Raw genomic sequence first — 24,773 nt, forward strand, 5'->3', positions numbered from 1 at the left:
AGTATAAATTTTCTTGAACTAGGCGTAGAGTCTTTATTTATCCAAAGTGGCCAACTAGCCCTCCCTCGTGGGACTCACGGATTATAAATTTGCGCAAACTCCCATGTGGAATACAAAGTTGCCTATCATAATAAAAATAGCCATCTATAATCATAAACACATGCTAAGGACACTCCCCGCATTGACTCGAGATAGATCCAAAGTTTGGATCTATTTCATATAATTCTTTTATGTGATCAAGACCTACAATAACATTTTTTATGGCAGAAAGAAAACAAGGCTTGCGACATAATGCATTAGCCACTTGATTGACCTTCTCAGCCTTGTGTTTAAGAACGAAGTAAAAGACTTGCAAAGATTTTAACCACTTAGCATGTCTAGTGTTGAGTTCTTGTTGGCCATTCACATATTTTAAGGCCTCATGATCAGAAAAAAGCACAAATTCTCGAGGGAAAAAATAGTGGCTCTAATAAGAAATCACTCTAACAATGGCATAAAACTCCTTGTCATAAGTGGAATACTTTAACTTTTCATCATTTTGTTTCTCACTAAATTAAGCAATAGGTCTACCTTCTTGTCCAAGAACAGTTCCAACCCGAACTCCAGAAGTATCACATTCAACTTCAAATATTACATTAACGTTGGGCAAAGCAATCATGCACGCATGAGTCATCTTTATCTTAATCAATTCAAAACTTTGGGAACATCCATCTATTTAAATAAGTTTCCCTTCAAAGAATCAGTTATATGAGCAACAAAAGAGCTAAATTGTTTTATAAAATACCGATAGAAAGAAACCATACCATGAAGTGGTGTTACCACCCCGAATCCCATAAAAGCCGTGACGACGCCAAAAACTGCTTGCTAGACAAGCCAACATTAAATATATAAAAATAAATTCAATAACAATAAGGAATAGTCTCAAAAGCAGAATATGGTAAATAACGGTAGCCAGCAGTGATACAACTAAAATACCATCCCAGAACTAGGTGTCAACGAGTACATGAGCTCTATAAAATAAATAAGTACAACGGTCTGAACAATGATACAATACTGTCTGAAGGTAAATGAAGGGACACCAAGGCTTGCAGACTGAAACAATATTGCTACCTTGAAATTACCAACGGGTACCGGAGCAACTCTCTATCAATCAGCTCTATCACCAGCACCTGGATTTGCACATCAAATGTAGAGTGTATTATGAGTACAACCGAGCCTATGTACTCAGTAAGCATCAAGCCTAACCTTGGATTGAAGATAGTGACGAGATTAGTAAAGTACTTTATCCACTTTCAACGGTCAACGATAACAGTAACAACATAATGATAATAAGAAAGGAAAAGCAGCTTAAGAATAACAAGTTCAACTTATTCACATTAACAGAAAATAGGCATGTTTTCCAATCAAATCAGTTAAGTCATCAATCTCAAACATATAAAGCATCAATAATTGGCATGAGGATGATACATCTTTATGCCTGCATGACAAGTAACAGTGCCAGAATCAATGAGTTCATAGTTAAATCATCAAATAAGCACAAGCTCAGCACTGTATGGGTGCCTGGCATAAAGCCCCTCACTCAGCACATACCAAGTTCCTGCACTCACAAGGCCCAAAGTAGCATGGGTTATCACCTGACTCCGAAGGGGCGAATCCTAACCCAAGCATATTTATCAAATCAAAAATCAATGATCATAACTTAGCCCAATGGCATGGCGCACTCGTTACCTCAATATCAATACCAATCAGCCCAATAAGGAGAGTCTGGCGTACGCGTCACCTCAATATCAATATTAATACGGCTCTACGGTCCTAGTTCAGTCATTAATCCGCTCAAATCTCAATATGCCAATATCTTACAGTATCAGAAATCAATATACCGTACAAATTATACCAAAATGTCATAAATCCACTCAAACCAATAGTACTCGAGCAAGAAAACTAACAACATACGAGATAACATGTAAGGTGTATACATAAATAGTAAATAACATGGGATATAATGTCATAATTGAAAAGTGTGACTAAAATCAAGGCAAACAGCTCAACGTAGCAAAATAGCCTGGCCCTAACATGTCTCAAACGGATAAGCACATAGCCTAGACATGATTTCTAACATGAATAATAGCCCAAGTAGTCATACAAGTAGGAAAAATATGGTAACACGAAGGCATGATAGCAAAACAAGGCACATAATAGCCTTAGGTCTACCCCGGATCATGAATAATCACACTGTACACATATACGCTTGTCACGACGTACATGCATTACCCCAATACATAACAAATATCATAGTGTGAGCACCTAATATTTTTTTACCATATTTGAATTTTCACTCACTTTTTAGTATTTAAATAGTTTTTAAGTTTAATCTTAATATTTTAGTTTTATTTCACATTTTTATAGGTTTTATTTGATAAAATTGAAAATCACAAAAAAAAGAAGATTTAATTTGGACTAGTTCTCCTAAAGTTTTGCTTTGTTCAAATGTCCAAATCATGGCCCAAATTGGGCCAAACCTGAGCCCAATAGCCAAAATTCCATCAGATTTTCCCCCTAAAAAACCCTACATTATTTTTAGGTCTCAGGCTCTCATTGAAGAGGGATCAGCCATTTTCCCCTATTTTTTCCTTCACACCCATCGTCTCTCTCACTGCCAAAACTTGCCGGAATCTGGCGAGCCAAATAGACTACCTAGCTTCAAAAGCAAAGAGGAACCTAATCACCAAAATTCCAAAAGCCAGCCGCAACCCCCTCATTCTTGAAGATCAGACTCTTCCAACTTCCCTAACAAAGACTATAATTTCCCAAGACGAAAAGAGAGAAAACCCCCCAAAAAAAGAGGAAAAGATGTCACAGTAACAGAGAAACAAAGGAAGGGAACGAACATAAGGGGATTACAAAACTTGGGTTTTAAGAAGTTTTTCTTCTTGGTTCTTGGAGATTCATGTGCTGAATTCGTTTGAAGCTGTGTCAATTTTCGGCTGTAATTGTTGCTTCATTTCAGTCCGTATAATTGCCGCAACTCAATTAATCGGAAAGCTCTAACTTCAGGTTTATCTCATCTTTCTTTTTAATATTGAGTTTTCTCTATGTGTGATAAAATATAATGGGAGCCATTTAAGATAGATTTAGGATTATTGATTTTATACTCTTAAAAAGGAATGTGAATCTGAATCTGGCTGATTTTGGCTCTAAATGTTTGATGTCTGTTCAATACATTAAGGCTATGATAAGTAGAGTGTAATTCTGATGATTGCATAATTTTTATGGTTCTGTGTTTAATTAATTGGCCTTAATGTTTGTTACATATCTTGTCATGTGCTAGGACCAAATGTTTAGTTTAGAGTAGTCTTTCTGCTTCTTGTTTCATTCGTTCTTGAAAATTTTATTTTTTAAAAGTATTAGTAATATAACTTTGTAGGATAATTTAGTCTTGTCTTTATGAATATGCTACCGTTGTGAGTTTTCCTTTGTCCTCGAAACGTAGGCATTTTAACTTTGTTGGCTTATAATTTTAGCGAGTTCCATCCCTAGGATTCATTTTAATTTACTTAGACGAATTACAAATGTCACTTATGAATATCATAGCTTGCTTTAGGCGCGAATAATAAACATCGTGACTATGAGTACGGTTCCCGTGGCATAGTCATGATACATAATCTTAATTCAAGTGTGCGTTTCACGTGACTCGACCCTAACTTCAAATAATAATAAAAGTTAACACGTTGTAAATCGCGGGTACGTTTCACGTGGTGCGATTCGCAATTTGTACAAAAATAAACGAGTGCGCGACATCGCGACTTGTTCCAGAGATAATTTCATAAATAATTAAAAGCGGTTTAGAAGGTAAAAATGCACACTAGGTTTTAAAACATGTATTAAATCAGATAATTAGGCCAATTATTAATATTTGAGCGACCGTGCTAAAACCACGGAACTCGGGAGTGCCTCACACCTTCTCCCGGGTTAACAAAATTTCTTACCCGGTCTTTTGGTTTTGCAGACTTTTAAAACAGAGTCAGATTTTCTCATTTTGGGATTTAAAATAAACCGGTGACTTGGGACACCATAAGATTATTCCAAGTGTCGACTCTGAAATTAAATAAATAATCCCATTTCGATTATGTCACATAAATTGGAAAAACTCCTTACCCCCTCGGGAAAAAGGAGGTGTGACAGCTCTAGCGACTCTGCTGGGGATCAAACCCAGAATCTCTGGTTCAGGGTTCAGAATTCGAGCTTAGAATAGCTGTGATACTTGGCTTTTGTTTATTATCTGATTTTTTACGTGTTTGAGCCTAATGTGGTAAATGCCGCTTTTTACCGCTTTGATATTGTTTGAACTGTATATAAAACTATTACGAAACCCTTCTTATCTATGAGTCTTCTAAATCTTCTGGGAAGTGCACAATGGCATGACTTCTTTTCTGTTAGTGTCATACCCTAATTTAGAATAAGGATCAGATCAGTTACAAAGTCGGATGGCCTTTTGGTTCCCGGTACGTTGCACCCCCTTGGCTCGATTTGTCCGCTCGGGTAAGCCAGGTCTAGAACAATACACCCTAGGGTTCAAACCTAGAATGACATAACCTCATGCCAGATCCCTAGTAGGTACGTTTGTTTGCATCACGTGCATTTGACTTTGGGGACTCAACATAGGGGTTGGGTCCGTCTAGGACAGGTGTACCCAAATTAAAAGACCATCCTGATACATCTTGCGTGCTACTTGCGCATTTGTTTGTTTCGGCTTGCATGTTGATTGGCTTCTAGAATAGGGAAAGAAATCAAAAAATAAGAGTGTAAGGTAGGTGTTTGAAATCCGAAACTCTGCCGAAAATTTCAAAAAAAAAAAACAGAAAATAAGTGAATGTTTTCAAAAAGTTATGTTTCCTCTATTGCGTCAAAATGAGCCGAACTACGAGGGTCTGATTCTCACCGGATGTGAGATACGTAGGCAAACCTCATCGGTTCCGGCCCACAATTTTTAAAAAATCCAAAAATATTTTCCTTTACTTCCTTCTTTAGAAAATCTTTCTTTTAGACCCCAATTTTTAAAAAAATACAAAAATATTGTCCTTTTAATTTCTTCTTAAATTCCAAAAATATTTTCATTCTTCTTTCGAAAATTGAAAAGAAAATTCAAGATTCAAAAATATTTTCTTTTTTTTTTAAAAGAATTTCTTTCATAAATTCAAAATAAAAGTCCAAAAATCCAAAAATATTTTCTTTTTTTCTTTAGAAGTTTTTCTTTCGAAATTCCAGAAAAAAAAAGTCAAAATTCAAAAAAATAATTTTTTCTTTCTTCTTTAGAAGTCTTTCTTTTCAAAAATTCTTAAATAAAAAAAACAACAAACAAATTGAAATTAAAAAAAAAATATTTTTTTCTTCTTTATAAGTCTTTCTTTCGGAAACATAAAAAAAAAAAAGCAAAAAAAATCAAAACCTAAAAAATATTTTCTTTCTTGTTTACAAATCTTTCTTTCGAAAATTTCCAATCAAAAAAAAAAGAGTGAAAGAATTCAAAATCCAAAAATATTTTCCTTGTTAAGAGCTTTTACGATTACTATTCTTAAAGAGTAAAAAAATAAGAGTTAGTTTATTTACTTTATTCTTAATCTTTCCGAACTATGCAAGATCTGATTCATGTTCCCACATGATACGTAGGCAACCCACATCAGGTTCGATCGAATGATTTTGAAAAAAAAAAGAGTGAGAAAAGAAAAAAGAAAAAAAAGAAAAGAGGGTGTTCATTCTAACATGTTTATTGTTTTGAAATAAAACCTGGTTTAAGGTGAATGGTTTGTTGGTTTGCAATGGCGAGTCCAATATCCCTCAGAAATAAAAGCATCTTCTCAAACGAAGGAATAAGTACCATTATTGTGGATCCAACTAAGGTCACGAAAAGGCAAGCAGACAAGTTCGTGGTATAAAATGGAGGCAAATGTTGGCTGACTTCTACCAGTTTTGAGCAACAGGACATGCTCTGCTTGGATGATTTGTGATAATAGGGATACATGAGAATTCGTCCAAGTCCTTTGGCAAATTAGTTATTGTGAAAGTTCCCATGTCCTAAAATCCGATAGCCAATATGGGGAGCAGTTTGATCAAAAGTCAAAATTTGAGTGCTGAATCAAAAGCAATTAAAAGGATTGAATGCAGTAGTAGTGCTGATGTGCAAATTTGTGGCTAAGATGTCGCCTAGCAACGGGAAATTCACTCCTCTTTTAGACAAGGAGGAGTCTTGGTAGCTTGTTTGGTCATCTTTTCTGTTAACTGGGTTATCCGGGGTTGTAACCCAGATTTCAGTTTGTTGTCTTGTCGTTAAATCCTTTTATCCGTTATTCAATGAAATACAGTTTGTCCTTTTGTGTCATTTTGTGCTTAATTCTTTTCCCGCTAGTTTTAATGACATGACATGCATGCAGAGTTTTTGGCCAGTGACTGATTTAGTTTTGAACTGGATAACTGAGAACAAGACACTTTTGAGGATGAATAAAAAATCGAAACACTTTGGAATTAAGCTCGAGCAAAATTCATGTGGAACTAGAATAGCCATACCCATGGAGGTTAATGATATTTGCCTTCAAATCATTGTGAAGATCGGGTTTGAGGAAGAATCAATTGAAGTTTGTTGGAAAGTTTGACATTAATGGATGGAAAGTGTCTTTCGGCCATGACACACCAAGAAGATAGACATGTTCATCAATGTTATGATCGCGAAAAGATAATATGTTTGTCTTTCTCGAGGCTTGGAGGACCTTTTTCTACTATCCGAACACTTTATACCTTTCGTTACCCCTTTTGAGCCTGTGTTATTTTCTTTGACCACCATCTTTAGGAATCAAGTTTAGAGTCAAAAGTCAAAACATAAATGAAATAAAAAATGAATAGGAAAGTTCATTCCCCAAGAGTACAAACTAGGGCAACTCTTAGAAAGTTCAAGTGAAAAAAAAGAAAAAGAAAAGAAAACAAAGAACAGTCAAAGGTCCATGCCCCCAGAAAATAAAAGCTGAGGAAACTTGTTTTGGAAACAAAAAAAAAAACAAGACAAAGAAAAAAAAGATGAAAAACATATATAGTTAGGTTAGATGTTTGAACTATGTTTGACCTGATTCCTTTGAAAAAAGGATACGTAGGCAGCCTTACACGGTTCGGTCCAACCAAATAAGAATTCAGAAATAGAAAAAATCCAAAAAATCCCTAGAGTCGATTCCAAGAGTTGTCAGTCTACAGCCCCCTTATTTTGAGTCTACTTTGAGCCTTCATGTCGTCCCTTCTTTCCAACCCTATCCAAAACCTTCCAAATAAAGACCTCCTGATCAGCCTTCAAGAATGCCAAGGGACACATGCAATGAGCAACAGTTATCACACGACATAGAACACTATCAAGTTGCTCACAAAAGAAAGCCAAGAAAAAAAAATGAAAAAAGAAAAAAAAAAGAGTCTTACTAGTGAAAACCCTCCTGGGCACTGTAAGACGACGGTAAGTAGAGATAAGGAAATGAGAGAGACTTGTTGGTGAAAATCCCTCGAGACACCACTAGTCGAAAGTGAGTCGTGAAGCTGATGCAAAGGATTGACACGAACAAGCCCGAGTTCAATGGTCATAGGGATGGTAAAAGGAAAGATTATATCAGTTTGATAGATCCGGCCGTTGAGTCCAAAATGCATGTCATGATCATTAAGGCTTGTTATTGAAAAAAAAACTTTTCCTTCTATTCTTCCTGACAGGTACATTTCTTGTTAATATTATTTCTATGCATCATTGTGTCCTTCACTCTGAGTCAGTCCTTGTCAAAACAAGCAAGAAGAGATTTCAAAATTTTCTACCAGCTTTTCAGTTGCACAAAGTAAATTTGGCCACCACACTCAGTTGTTACAGCCAACATGTCTTGAGGATTCGTGCAATACGAAGGTTTCCCCCAAAAGACTTTTGTCAGCCTATTTGGCTAAAGCAAGCAAAGATAACCTCAAGGTTAATAAGGGATTCTCTGTAGTACCGAACAAGGACTATGAAGTGTGCACATTGTGCAAAAGGCACTTACCAGTTGTGATTCACTCTGACAGACAAATTGCTCCAAAAGCAAAAGCCATTCAAAATATCAGAAAAGGTTATCCAAGAAAAGAAATCTCTTTTTTGAAATAAGGCTGATTGAGCCACAAATACAAATGGTACTGGGTGTGAAACGATCAGGTTGATGTAGAGCAAAAGTCTCTTGAAACCGACTCAAGCTGATTGAGCAAAAGCCAAGCTGCCCAGGACTCAAGGCCACAAACCGACCACTACTTTTAAAACTGACAAATTTTTTTTTGTTTGAAACAGGAATAAAGCAGTGCAAGGAAAGTGGTTCAAAAAAAAAGATGAAAAGAAAAGAAAATGAAAAGAAGAGAAGAGCCGACAAAGGGAGGTTTCTCAAATCTTTGCCTTTATCTGTCTTGCTAGTATGCATAAAATTTTGTCATTGCTCTTCACATTTTTCCTCCTAGGATAAAAAGTCCTAGTCCGATGGATTTTCCTCCCAATAAAAATTTTAGTCTGATGAATCTTTCTCCTAAGATAGAAAACCTAGTCTGATGAATTTTTTCCTAGGATAAACGTCTTAGTCTGATGAATCTTTCTCCTAAGATAGAAAACCTAGTCTGATGAATTTTCTCCTAGGATAGAAATCTTAGTCTGATGAATCTTGCTCCTAAGATAATAATTAGAAAACCTAGTCCGATGAACTTTCTCCTAAGATAAATGTCTTAGTCTGATGAATCTTTCTCCAAAGATAACAAAAAGAAAATATATTTACCTTATAAAACAAAACAAAAAAAATACCTAATTTGATGAACTTTCTCCTAGGATAAAAGTCTTAGTCTGATGAATCTTTCTCCTAAGACAAAAAAAACCTAGTCTAATGAATTTTCTCCTAAGATAAAAGTCTTAGTCTGATGAATTTTTTTCTTAAGATAAGAAAACCTAGTCTGATGAATTTTCTCCTAGGATAGAAATCTTAGTCTGATGAATCTTTCTCCTATGATAATAATTAGAAAACCTAGTCCGATGAACTTTCTCCTAGGATAAATGTCTTAGTCTGATGAATCTTTCTCCTAAGATAGAAAACCTAGTCTGATTAATTTTTTCCTAGGATAAACGTCTTAGTCTGATGAATCTTTCTCCTAAGATAGGAAAACCTAGTCTGATAAATTTTCTCCTAGGTTAAGTTTAAAAAAAAAGAAAAAGAATAGAAGTCTGGATTTGTCTTTTAAAAAAAGGGTCATTTGTTCATACCCTTAGAAAATAAGGGTTGGATCAATTTGTTTAAAAGAATGATTTTCTAAAAACAAAAAAAAAAATAAAAAAATAAAATAAAAACAAAAATCCTTCTTGGTTCGTTTTAGACATAGGGTCTCCATTCCCTAGCCGCTTTTCCAACATAGGGTCTCCACTCCCCAGTTGATTTTATTTTAGACAAAGGGTCTCCACTCCCTAGTCGTTTTTTCAAAATAGGGTCTTCACTCCCTAGTTGAAATTATTTTAGACATAGGGTCTCCACTCCCTAGTCGCTTTTCCAACATAGGGTCTCCACCCCCTACTTGATTTTATTTCCGATATAGGGTCTCCATTCCCTAGTCGCTTTTCCAACATAAGGCCTCCACTCCCTAGTTGATTTTGTTTTAGACATAGGATCTCCACTCCCTAGTCGCTTTTTCCAACATAGGGTCTCCACTCCCTAGTTTATTTTATTTTAGACCTTGGGTCTCCACTCCCTAGTCGCTTTTCCAACATAGGGCCTCTACTCCCTAGTTGATTTTGTTTTAGACATAGGGTCTCCACTCCCTAGTCGCTTTTCCAATATAGGGACTCCATTCCCTAGTTGATTTCAGACATAGGGTCTCCACTCCCTAGTCTCTTTTCCAATATAGGGTCTCCAATCCCGACCTTTTATTGCTTTCAATAATGAAGTAGTATAGAGTTTTGTTACCAATAACTCACGAAATTTTCCTAGTGAAAACTGTGGTAGAACAATTTCGGTCGTTTATTTGTTTTGGTGTCTGAGCAGGTTTTACCTCGAGGCACAAGGTTCGAGATGACCAAAAGAAGAAGTCTCAATTCAGAATAAAAGAAAAAATAGAAGTGAATACAAAATGAAGAAGCAGATGAAAGATGTGAACTACTCAAGACATGACTGAAGTCACGAGCACTACATTCCCCATTTTTATCAGAAGAGGCCGTAGAAGAATAAACTAGCACCTGCAGCCAGCAAGCATCAAGGTTCAAATCAAAAGTCTGTATGAAGAACCATTCAAGACTCAAGATCAAGCTTCAGAAGACTTATAGATAGGAATCTTGCAACTCATAGCAGATAGGCTTGTTTAGTTCCTTTAGATTTTGATGTAATAACAGGACCATAGACCGGAGCCTCGACGGAAGCTTACTTGATTCTCGAACTCACCATTCCATTACTCTCCTTGAACTACACGCGACCTGATTTCCTTATAACCCGGGATATGTAGGTTGTCCAAAATCAGGACTCGGTTGCACCTTTTTCTTTTGTTTTCTTCCTCTTTTGAATAACGATATGGTCAAAAATTAGTCACACGACTCACTTTGTCTTTGCCTGAAATCTATTCACATTACCAAACAAAGAGGGGCAGCTGTGAGCACCTAATTGTTTACCATATTTGGATTTTCACTCACTTTTTAGTATTTAAATAGTTTTTAAGTTTAATCTTAATATTTTAGTTTTATTTCACCTTTTTATAGGTTTTATTTGATAAAATTGAAAATAGCAAAAAAAGAAGATTTATTTTGGACTAGTTCTCCTAAAGTTTTGTTTTGTTCAAATGTCCAAGTCATGGCCCAAATTGGTTCAAACCTGAGCCCAATAGCCAAAAACCCATCAGATTTTCCCCCTAAAAAATCCTACATCAGTTTTAGGTCTCAGGCTCTCATTGAAGAGGAATCAGCCGTTTTCCCCTATTTTTTCCTTCACACCCATCATCTCTCTCACTACCAAAACTTGCCGGAATCCGGCGAGCCAAATAGACCACCTAGCTTCAAAAGCAAAGAGGAACCTAATCACCAAAATTCCAAAAGCTAGCTGCAACCCCCTCATTCTTGAAGATCCAGACGCTTCCAATTTCCCTAAAAAAGATTATAATTTCCCAAGACAAAAAGAGAGAAAATCAAAAAAAAAAAAAAAGAAAAAAAAAAGAGGAAAGGACGTAACAGTAACAGAGAAACAAAGGAAGGTAACGAACATAAGGGGATTACAAAACTTGGGTTTCAAGAAGTTTTTCTTCTTGGTTCTTGGAGATTCATGTGCTGATTTCGTTTGAAGCTGTGTCAATTTTCGTCTATAATTGTTGCTTCGTTTCAGTCCGTGTAATTGTCGCAACTCAATTAATCTGAAAGCTCTAACTTCAAGTTTATCTAATCTTTCTCTTTAATATTGAGTTTTCTCTATGTGTGATAAAATATAATGGGAGTCATTTAAGATAGATTTAGGATTATTGATTTTATACTCTTAAAATGAAATGTGAATCTGAATCTGACTAATTTTAGCTCTAAATGTTTGATGTCTGTTCAATACATTCAAGGCTATGATAAGTAGAGTGTAATTCTGATGTTTGCATAATTTTTGTGGTTATGTGTTTAATTAATTGGCCTTAATGTTTGTTACATATCTTGTCATGTGCTTGGACCAAATGTTTAGTTTAGAGTAGTCTTTCTGCTTCTTGTTTCATTCGTTCTTGAAAATTTTATTTTTTAAAAGTATTAGTAATATAACTTTGTAGGATAATTTAGTCTTGTCTTTATGAATATGCTACAGTTGTGAGTTTTCCTTTGTCCTTGGAATGTAGGCATTTTAACTTTGTTGGCTTATAATTTTAGCGAGTTCCATCCCTAGGATTCATTTTAATATACTTAGACGAATTACAAATGTCACTTATGAATATCGCAGCTTGCTTTAGGCGCGAATAATAAATATCGTGACTATGGGTACGGTTCCCGCGGCATAGTCATGATACATAATTCCAATTCGAGTGTGCGTTTCACGTGACTCGACCTTAACTTCAAATAATAATAAAAGTTAACACGTTGTAAATCGCGGGTACATTTCACGTGGTGCGATTCGCAATTTGTACAAAAACAAACGAGTGCGCTACATCGCGACTTGTTCAAACAAATTCCATAAATACTAAAACGGTTTAAAAGGTAAAAATGCACAATAGGTCTCAAATATGTATTAAATCAGATAATTAGGCCAATTATTAATAGTTGAGCGACCGTGCTAAAATTACGGAACTCGGGAGTGCCTCACACCTTCTCCCGGGTTAACAGAATTCCTTACCCGGTCTTCTAGTTTCGTAATTTGGGATTTAAAATAAACCGGTGACTTGGGACACCATAAAATTATTCCAAGTGGCGACTCTTAAATTAAATAAATAATCTCATTTCGATTATGTCACTTAAATTAGAAAAACTCCTTACCCCCTCGAGAAAAAAGGAGGTGTGACACATAGTCTACGGAAAAATACCCTCAAGCCAAGCCAAGGCAAGATACTTACCTCAAAGCACGAGAGTCAATACTCCAAAAAGCCCTTCGCACGTGAATCAACTTCCAAACCGCTTGAATTTAGTAAACAACAACTCAATAATATCAAACACAGCTATAGAAAATGATTTCAAGTAATAATGCTCTAATCTTTATCAAATAGCAAAACGTCAACCAACAAATCAACCCAAGCTTGCCTCCCAAAACCCAACTAAAGTCACAAATCCCGACTACCCATTCGAATACGAGTCCAAATATATAAGTTTCATCTAAATCTGACTCCAAATCAGGGTTCAAATCTCTATTTTTTACTCTCCAAAATCATAGCCAAATTCCTCAAATTTCTCCTTCAAACCCTATAATCTATGTGTAATAATCCATGGGTAATCAAGATATAATGTAAAAATTAAGTAGGAATCACTTACTCTCTTGCCTTGTGATATAAAATCGCTCCTCTCCAAGCCTATGACTCATGAAATAATGGGTCTACGTCCCAAAATTAAACAACTTATAATTCTGACCAGCGATACCTTCGCGAATGTGGCCAAAGCCTCGCGTTCCCGAAGAACAATATGCCCCTAGCCCAAAAATGTTGTTCGCGAACGCGGTCTGCCACCCGTGAACATGATTCTCAAGATCCACAGGCCTACGTGAACACGATCAACCCATCGCGAACTTGAAGGGTTAGCCCTATCAGCCGGCTCTATAGTATGTAAATGTTATCCCTTCGCCTACAAACGCAAAGACCAAAGACTCCAACACTCGCAAACTTGACTCACTGTCCGCGAACCGAAAGACAAAGACTCGGCTTCCCAAAAAGACTTTTCGCGGTCGCGAGACCTTATCTATAATCGCGAAGCTCACCAGACACCAACAGTTTTTCAGCAACCCATCCAAGCTCAAAGGATCCAAATTCCATTTGAAATACCCTGGAGCCCCTCGGGACCCCGTCCTATTATATCTACTTGTCCCAAAATATAACACGGACTTACTCAAGGACTCAAATACAAAGTAACATCAAAACTATAAATTGCACCTATATTCAAGCTTAATGAACTAATCAACTTCAAACTTTCAAAACTCGTGTCGAACCACGTCTAACCAATTCGGAATAATCCCAAATTTTACACACAAGTTCCAAATGATATAACAAATCTATTCTAACTTCCAAAATAATAATTCGAACCTGATAACATCAAAGTCAACTCCCGGTCAAGCCTATGAACCTTCCAAACTTTCAATTTTTCAACTTTCGCCTAATAGAACCAAATCAACCTAGGAACCTCCAAAGCTAAATCAGCAACAAATCACGGAACTACGGAATCATGGACTAATTAGGGAAAGTTGATGTCCTTGTGTTGTACCTTCCTTATTTGTTCCTAAGAAAGATATATCTTGGCATATGTGTGTCGATAGTTGAGCTATTAACAAGATCACCATCAAGTAGATATTTCTTATTCTTAGACTTGATGATCTTTTTGATCAATTACATGAGGCCAGGACATTTTTTAAAATTGATTCGAAGAGTGGCTATCACCAAAATCGAATGAAGTAGGGTAATAAATGAGAGACTGCATTCAAGAGTAGAAAGGGGTTGTATGAATGGCTCGTTATGCCATCTGGGCTCTCTAATGATCCTAGTACATTTATGAGACTCATGACCCAAATCTTTCAGCCATACATGGGAAAGTTTATCGTTATCCATTTTGATAATGTACTTATTTATAGAAAAAATGATCATCAGTATTTGAAGCACTTGAGAAATATTTTTGAACTTTTAAGAGAGCAAACCCCTTATGCCAACTTGAACAAGTGCAAGTTCCATTTTGAGCAAGTCTATTTTCTTGGTTATATTATCTCCAATGAGGGAATTCATGCCGATTCGGGAAAGATTAAAGTTATTGCTAGGTGGCCTATTCCAAAAAGCTTAATAGAGATTCACAATTGTAATGACTTGGCCGATCGTTTTATATATTTGAGCCCTGTTATCCTATTTTATGCTTCCCGTATTCTTATTTATTATTTTGTAACTTGCTGGGAGGATTAGTTTGGTTTCGGGGAAGTTCTGGAGTGAATTAGAATACTAAGTTCCAAGGTTGAAAGCTTAAATTCTAAGAGTTGACCGAGGTTTGACTTTTGTATAAATAACCTCGGATTAGTAATTTGATGGTCTCAATAAGTTCGTATGGTGATTTTGGAATTAGGCGTATGTCTAGCAGACAATATATTTTATACCACTAGTATGTAATATAAGTCAACCAATAGTAATTAACTAACAAATGCTGGATAATTATAGTTAGATAACCAGTCAAATGAATTTATGTCTAGGCAAAAAGAAACTGTAAAAATTGTTCAACAAAAACAACCAGTCAACTGGACTTATGTCAAGCCAAAAACACTTGAAATCGCTCGTCAAAAACATCAATCCAACATCCATACATATTAATGATGACAAAGAAAATAGGCAAGACTGTTGCAAAGGCATCCTTCAATCTGTTAAAGCTTTCATTGATATGAATATAGAGGGCATCGAAGGTGCTGTGAAAATTTTTAAGTGTTTTGATAACGTCCTTGGCACCTGTTTCCAGTTTAAGATGAATCTTGGAAATGTATGATCTAGTCTCCTTTGTAGTAATATTGATATACACAACGTGAAAGTGAGTAGAGACAATCAGATCCTAGATAGAGTCCAACTTCTCTTTGATTGCAGCTAACAGAGTGAGTAGGACAAAATCAACTGGGTTAGGTTGAGAGGCATGAGACCCAGTTGCCTTGGACTGATGAGTTTGAATGAGACCTTTTGCATCATTGTCTGATTTCTTTACTTAAGCCCCTTCAACACATATATACCTCATACTAGCGAAGGCTCGATGATTACAGCAAGAGGTAATCAAGAGGGAACGAAATTTTATAAGAGGTAGGCCATGTGTTTAAAGAATGTGAGTGATGTCCATTTCATAGGGTCAACTGGACTTGTCATCAACACTTTCAATCATATAGTTGATTTCCAAAGAGGAAAGTGTCACGATCCAAAATCCTCACCACGGGACCGTGATAGCGTCTAACGTCCACTTGCTAGGTAAAGCTGTAGAACTTCAAAATATGTAATAAACTTCAAACACACTGTCTAGTCTAATCCCGGATTCAGATGTCATAAGTACATGAGCTCCTAAAAATACTACAAGCAAGGTCTGAAATGAAAATACAACTGTCTGAATGAAATAAACAGTACAAATGATAAGAAGGGATTTCAGGGTCTGCGAACGCGGTGCAATTCTACCTCAACTCTCCAAGTAAGGATAGTCCAAGCAAGCCTCCACTAAATGCCGTTGGGACCAACACTTGAATCTGCACAAAAAGTGCAAAAGTGTAGTTTGAGTACAACCGACCCCATGTACTCCTTAAACACCGAGCATAACCTCGACGAAGTAGTGACGAGGCTATAACAAGGCACTCACTACAAACATGTATGAGTATAAGTGATAACAATAGCAGAATAGAGAAACACGAATTAATATGAAAACCGGAACATAAAATATATAACAGAGGACCCCAGAATATCATTTATGCTCAAATTTACAATATAGCACAGATACAGAACCAACAGTCAAGAACAACCATAATATGTCTTTTCCGTTAAGGCGCACAATCCGATCCACACATAATATAACAATACCAATACTGTTGTGGCGTACAACCTGATCCTAAATATTATATCAATATCCGTTGCGGCGTGCAATCCGGTCTCATTCACAATATCAATATCCATTGTGACGTGCAACCAGATCCCAAACATATAACATGTTTGTACGAAACTACAACCAACCATGACGTATTACACAATGAAACTCAATAAGGGATTAAACAAATTAATACATAAGAAGGATAAAAATGGCTATCTAACAACATACAAAACATGAGGCAAGCAAAGGCAGTCAATAAATAAAGACACGGATACATAAAAACATATAACAAATTAAGTCATGTAACGAACAGAAGCATGAACTTAACCAGTAAAGGTAAGTAACAATTAAAGCATATGACACGTAGTAGCATGGAATGAACGAAGACATGAAGTAATTGAAGACAAACAACTGAATATCTCAACCCACATGCTTACCCCATGATAAATATACGCTCGTCACCTCGCATATACGTCATTCTCACACATAAATCAAGTAGCAAATAGACAAATCAAGTCCTAATTCCCTCAAGAGAAGATTAACTACGACACTTACCTCTTTCCAAGACCAAATCAATATTCAATCACGACTTTTCCTTTTGAACAAGCCTCCAAACCAACTGAATCTATCCAATTATTGATTAAACAATTCAAAACAAGCCTTATAAACTACCCACGAATGAAAAAGGTTTAATTTCGAACATTTTTGAAAAAGTAAACAAAAGTCAACCCCAAGCCCGCTTGGTTGAAATCCGAGATTCGGATCAAATCTCATTTACTTATTCACCATCGAGCTCGGTTATGTAATTTGTTTCAAAATCTAACGTCAAATTGAGGTCTAAATCTCAATTTCACATTATCCCTAAATTCTACCCAAAACCTCTAATTTCTACCTTGGAATTCATAGATTTGATGATAAAATCCATGGAAAAGTAATGGGAATTGATGAAAAACGAGTTTAAGTTGCTTACCAATGAATTTGGGAAGAAAAAGATCTCAAGAAATCGCCTATATGGAGTCTAGGGTTGAATATGGTGTAAAATGAGCTAAGTTCCGACTTTCCCATCTTTACCCAGCTACAGATGTCGCAAAGGCGACACAACCTTCGCATTGCGAAAGACACCCCCTAGCAAATGCGAGCCAAGCTTCGCAAATGCGAAGCTGCTCTACCTAGCACATCACAAATGCGACTCCAGGACCGCAAAGCGATCACAAATCATATCGAAAAGGCGAACAGTTGTTCACAAATGCGAACTTCAGCCCCCAGTTCCCACTTCGCATTTGCAAGCCTGACATCGCAAATGCGAGGCTCGCAATTGTGTCCAGGTTCTCGCGAATGCGAGACCTGCAACTTGACACTAGTAACAACTGATACTCAACTATTCCAAATCAGTCTGCAATCCATCCAAAACTCACCCGAGCCCCTCGAGCTTCAAACCAAACAGGCACACAAGTGTAATAACATCATACAAACTCGTTAGCTACCTCAAATCATCAAAATAATATCTAATAACTAGAATTGATCATCAAAACTCATGAATTAAACTTCAAAACTCATTTTTCATAATCTTTCATATAATGCGCCAAAATGCGCTTGGGTCACCCAGGACCCCAACCAAGCATACGTACAAGTCCAAAAACATCATACGAACTTAGCGTAATCAACAAAAGACCGATCCAAGGTCATTTACTAAGAACGTTGACCGTGGTCAACCCAAACCTTATTTTAAAGTCATAAAATACTTTTTCTTCAAAATGTTATGTAAAAGCTTTTCGGAAAATGACACAAACCACGCACGCAAACCCATAAACATCAAATGAATCTATGAGAGGTCTCGAAACACGAAAATTTGAGCTAGTACTCCAGACGACCTATCGGGTCATCACATTCTCCACCTTTAAAAGAAATATTCATCCTCGAACGGACATAGAAAAGTACCTGGACTGTAAAAAGGTGGGGGTATTTATTCTTCATATCCCACGTAGCCTCCTCGATCGGCTGACCTCTCCACTGCAACTTCAAAGAAGGAAAACTCTTGGATCTCAACTTTCAAACTTGCTGGTCTAGAATAGCTACCGTCTCTTCATCATAGATCAAATTCTCATCAAGTTGAACTGTGCTGAAGTTCAAAATATGTGACATGTCCTCATGGTGAAACATGAATTACTGATTGTACCCCTGCTAAGGTAGGAGGCAATGCAAGCACATAAACAACTTCCACACCTCTCTCCAAAATCTTGAATGGGCCAATAAACCTCGGGCTCAACTTTCCCTTCTTCACAAACCGTATCACGCCCTTCATAGGCAAAACTTAGAGAAGAACCTTCTCACCTACCATGTAAGTCACATCTCACACCTTCTAATCCGCATAACTCTTTTGCCTTGACTGAGCTGTACGAAGTTGCTCCTAAATCACCTTAACCTTCTCCAAAGCATCACGGACCAAATCAGTGCCCAACAATATAGCCTCTCCTGGCTCAAACTAACCAATCGGCAAATGACATTGCCTCCCATATAAGGCCTCGTATGGAGCCATCTGGATGCTCAACTGATAGTTGTTGCTTTAGGCAAACTCCGCTAGAGGTAAGAACTAGTCCCACTGACTCCCCCCCCAAAATCTATAGAGCATGCCCGCAATATGTCCTCCAATATCTAAATAGTTCACTCGGACTGTCCGTCGGTCTGAGGATGAAACGTGGTACTCAGCTTGACATGTATGACTCATGCTGCATGGCTCTCAAAAAATGCGATGTAAACTGTGTGCCCTGTCAGAAATGATGAAAATGGGCACCCCATGCAGGCGGATAATCTCCCGGATGTAAATTTGAGCCAACCGCTGAAGAATAGGAAGTCATCACCAGAATAAAGTGTGCGGACTTATACAACTGGTCACAATAACTTAGACTGCATCATATTTCCTCAAGGTACGTGGTAAGCCTACCATAATCCATAGTGATGCGCTCCCACTTTCACTGCGGTATCTCCAATCTCTGAGTCAACCCACGTAGTTTCTAATGCGTGTACTTCACCTGTTGACAGTTCAAATACCGAGAGACATAAGCAACAATATCTTTCTTCATTTTTCACCATTAATAGTGTTATTTCAAGTCACGGTATATTTTCATGACACTTGGGTGAATGGAATAACGCGAACTGTGAGCCTGCTTAAGGATCAGCTCTCTCAACCCATCAACATTTGGAACACAAATACGGCCTTGAAGCCACATAACACCATTATCTCCAATCACAACCTCCTTGGCACCACCCCGCTTCACCGTGTCTTTAAACACCAACAAGTGAAGATCATCAAACTGGAGAGCCTTGATACGCTCCAGCAACGATGACTGTGCCACAATACAAGAAGGAACCCGGCTAGGCTCCGAAACATCCAACCTCATGAATTGATTGGCCAAATCCTGAACATCCATGGCTAGTGGCCTCTCCACCGCTGATAAATATGCCAAACTACCCATGCTCTCCGCCTTCCTACTTAATGCATCGGCCATGATATTGACCTTCCATGAATGATATAATAGAGTGATATCATAGTCTTTCAGCAACTCTAACCATCTCTACTGCCGCAAATTAAGGTCCTTCTGCTTGAACGGGTGCTGGAGACTCTGATGGTCGATATAGACCTCACATGGAACACCGTATAGATAGTACCTCCAAATCTTCAGCACATGAAAAATGGATCCCAAATCTAAATCATGCACATAGTATTTTTTTCTTATGAACCTTCAACTGACGAGATGCATAGGCAGTGACCCTACAGTCCTACATCAACACCTCCCTAAGCCCAGTACACGATGCATCACAATACACAGTGTAAGATCATGATCCTGTAGGCAACACTAACATTGGAGTTGTAGTCAATGCAGTCTTAAGCTTCTAAAAGCTCACCTCACACTCGTCGGACCATCTGAAAGGAGCACCCTTCTAGGTTAATCTAGTCAAAGGAGCTACAATGGATGAAATATCCTCTACGAAACACCGATAATACCCAACAAACCCAAGGAAACTCTGGATCTCGATAGCGGTAGAAGGCTTGGGCTAACTTTAAACTGCCTCAATCTTCTTCGGATCTACCTTAATCCCCTCAATGGACACCACGTGGCCCAAGAATGCCACTGAATCAAGCCAAAACTTGCACTTGAGAATTTAGCATATAGCTTCTTCTCCCTCAAAGTCTGGAGCACGATCCTCCTGGCTGCGAGAATACACCAATATATCATCAATGACCACGATGATGAAGGAATCAAGATACGACTGAAATACGGTGTTCATCATTTGCATAAAGTCTTGCTATGTCATTGGTCAACCCAAAAGACAATTACCAAAAACTCATAGTGGCCATAGCGGGTCGTGAAAGCCGTCTTCAGAATATCTGAAGCCCGGATCTTCAACTGATGGTATCCCGATCTCAAGTAATTCTTCGAGAATACCCTAGCACCTTGAAGCTAATCAAACAAATCATCAATACGCGGCAGTGGGTTTTCTTGATAGTAACCTTGTTCAACTTCCTGTAGTCAAGGCATATCCTCATAGAGACGTCTTTATTTTTTACAAATAAAACTTGAGCACCCCAAGGAGAAATACTCGGCCTGATGAAATCCTTATCAAGCAACTCCTGAAGTTGTTCCTTTAATTCCTTCAACTCCACTGGTTCCATGCAATATGGTGGAATAGCTATGGGTTGCGTACCCCGTACCAAGTCAATACCAAAATCAATATCCCTATAGGGCGACATGCCCGGTAGGTCTGTTGGGAACACATCTCGAAACTCTCTCACTACCGGAACTAACTCAACGGTAGCAGTATCAGCACTAACATCCCTCAAAAAGACTAAGTATGCTAAGAACACTTTCTCAACCATCCATTGTGCCTTTAGAAAAGACACCACCATACTAGGAACATGGCCCAATGAACCTCTCCACTCCAACTTCGGCAACCCCGGCATAGCCAACGTCACGGTCTTAGCGTGACAATCTAGAATAGTGTGATATGGCGACAACCAATCCATGCCCAAAATCATATCAAAGTCCACCATATTGAGTAATAGAAGGTCTACCCTAGACTTATAACCCCCGATAGAGACCAAACACAAATGATAGATACAGTCTACCACAATCGAATCTCCAACATGCGTAGACACATAAACAGGGTTACTCAAAGAATCATGAGACATCCAAATATGAAGGAAAATAAGATGACACATACGAATAAGTAGAAACCGGATCAAATAAAACCGATGCATCTCTATGGAAAATCGAAACAATACATGTGATGACCGTATCCGACGACTCTGCCTCAGGTCTAGCTGGGAATGCATAGAAGCGGGGCTGACCTCCACCTCTTGGACGACCTTTAACTGTCCGGACTCCACCTCTAGTTGCCTTACCTCCACCTCTGGCTGCATGACCTCTGCCTCTAGCTGTCTTAGTGGGTGGTGGAGCAATCAGTGCCAAAATTATGGCATGAGTACCTTGTTGTGGCATACTGCTCTAAAGTCTGGGTTAGTACCTCCTGATGTGACCCATACCTCCACACTCAAAACACTAGATTCTACCATAATTAAGGCCATCATAAATCTTCACACCCTCTCCCTCTCAGTAGGGATCAAGATAATTGCATGATGTGATAAGTCCATAAATCTGGTCTTGTACTGGGTAACAGTCATGCCACCCTACTAGAGGCGCTCAAACTGACTACAAAAATCCTCTCTCTGAATGAAGGGGATAAACTTCTCCAAGAATAGCTGTGAGAATTGAGCCCAAATGAGTGGAGGTGAACCTACTGGTATGTCTTGAACATACTCCTACCACAATATCTTGGAAGAGCCATGCATTTGAAATACTATAAAGTCAACTCCATTGGACTCCACTATACCCATGTTGCGCAATACCTCATGGAAACGATCCAAGAAATCATGTAGGTCCTTAGAAGGTGTACCACAAAACGAATAAGAAACAACTTTGTGAACTTGTCCAACCTCTTCAGCCCCTCGAACGACATCGCGGGTCCCTCCATGGATTGAGTAAAAATAACAGGTTGAACTGCTCCAACTGGAGAAACTATCGGAGTCTGATATGTGTGAGCCATTTGCTGAGAGACAGCTGGTGCCATAAGGAACACGCCGGCTTGGCCCACACTCTCCATAAGGCCCACCAGGTGGACTAGGGCGTTCTGAAGTACTGTGGCGGCAATGAACCCCTCTAGGACCTGAGTCGGTCCAACTAACATAGTCTGAACAGGGATCTCCTCATCTTGCTCGATCTGAGGCTCTTCTATAGGTGCTTCTGTGTGTGCTCTACCTCTGACTCTGGCTATCCCTCGGCCCGGGCCCCTACCATGGTAGTGGCTGTAACCTAGGGCTTCGGATCCTGATCAGCTGTGAATGTTGTATGTATCCTCACCATTTGTGAGAGAACAAGAATATAATAATTCAAACTCAATGATAGAATAACATCACACAACAGAAAAAGAAAGAAGGTGAAATTCCCTAAAGCCCTATAGCCTCTAGAAGATAAGTACAGACGTCTCCGTACCGATCCTTCAAACTCTTCTAAACATGCCCATGTCTCGTGATACCTACGCAACCTAGTTCTTTGATACCAGCTTGTCACAACACGAAATTTCCACCCCGGGGTTGTGATGGCTCCTAACATCCACTTGCTAGGCAAGCCAACATTGGCTACACAATATTCATTTTAACAATTTTAAAAGCAGATTAATATGAAGGTAAAGTCGTAGAACTTTAAAATATGTAATAAACTTCAAACACGTTGTCTAGTCTAATCTCGGAATCAGGTGTCACAAGAACATGAGCTACTAAAACTACTACAAGCAAGGTCTGAAATGAAAATACAATTGTCTGAATGAAATAAACATGACAAAATATAAGAAGGGGACTTCAGAGTCTGCGAACGCCGTACAGCTCTACCTCAAGTCTCCGAGTAAGGATAATCCGGGCAAGCCTCCACTAAACGCCATTGGGACCAAGACCAGAATCTGCACAAGAAGTGCATAAGGGTAGTATGAGTACAACCGACCCCACGTACTCGGTAAGTGCAGAGCCTAAGATAGACGAAACAGTGACGAGGATATAACAAGGCACTCACTATAAACATGTACGAGTATAAGTGACAACAATAGCATAATAGAGAAACAAGAATTAACATGAAAACGGGAACAGAAAATACATAACAGAGGGCCCAGAATACCATCTATGCTCAAATTCACAATACAACATAGATACGGAACCAACAGTCAATAACAACCATAACATGTCTTCTTCATTGCACCGCGTAACCCGATCCACTCATATTATAGCAATAACAACACTGTTGTGGCATGCAACCCGATCTCAAATAACATACCAATATTCATTGTAGTGTGTAACCCGATCTGAATCACAATATCAATAACCATTGCAATGTGTAACCCGATCCCAAATATATAACATGTTTGTACGAAACTACAACCAACCACATTGTATTTCACATTGAAACGCAATAAGGGAATTAAACTAATTAAGACATAAGATGGATAAATGTGGCTATATAACAACATACAAAACATGAGTCAAGTAAAGGCATTCAATAAATAAAGAAACAGATACATGGAAACATATAGCAAATTAAGGCATGTAACGAACGGAAGCATGGATTTAAAAAGTAAAGGCAAGTGACAATTAAAGAATTTAACACGTAGTAGCATGGAATGAATGAAGGTATGAAGTAATTGAAGAAAATAACGACATATCCCAACCCACATGCTTAACCTATGAAGACGAGTATACATACATCACCTTGTATATACGTTGTTCCCACACATAAATCAAGTAGCAAATAGACCGATCAAGTCCTAATTCCTTCAAGTCAAGTTTAACCACGATACTTACCTCTTTTCGCAACCAAATCAATATTCAACCACGACTTTTCCTTTCGAACAAGGTTCCAAACTAACCGAATCTAGACAATTATCGATTCGATAATTCAAAACAAGCTTTATAAACTACCTACGAATGTAAAAGGTTCAATTTTGATAATTTTTTAAAAAGTAAACAAAAGTTAACCCCGGGTCCGCTTGGTCGAAATTCGAGATTTGGACCAAATCCCGATTACCCATTTACCCCCGAGCCCGGTTATATGATTTGTTTCAAAATCCAACCTCAAATTGAGATCTAAATTTCAATTTCACAAAATTCTTAAATTCTACCCAAACCCCCTAATTTCTACCTTGGAATTCATAGATTTGATGATAAAATTCATGGAAAAGTAATGAGAATGATGGAAAATTATTTAACGTTGCTTAGCAAGGAATTTGGGAGGAAAAATCTCTCAAGAAATTGCCTCAATAGAGTCTAGGGTTGAAAAATGGTGTAAAATGAGCTAAGTCCCGACTTTCTCATCTTTTACCGAGCCGCAGACGTCGCAATTGCGAACTCTTGTTTGCAATATCGATGTCCGCAATTGCGACTTACTAATCACAAATGCGATAAGTGCCACAGACATGCAAGAGTCTCAAATGTGACACAACC

Source organism: Nicotiana tabacum, chromosome 2 (assembly GCF_000715075.1).
Source record: "Nicotiana tabacum cultivar K326 chromosome 2, ASM71507v2, whole genome shotgun sequence".
Lineage (NCBI taxonomy): Eukaryota > Viridiplantae > Streptophyta > Magnoliopsida > Solanales > Solanaceae > Nicotiana > Nicotiana tabacum.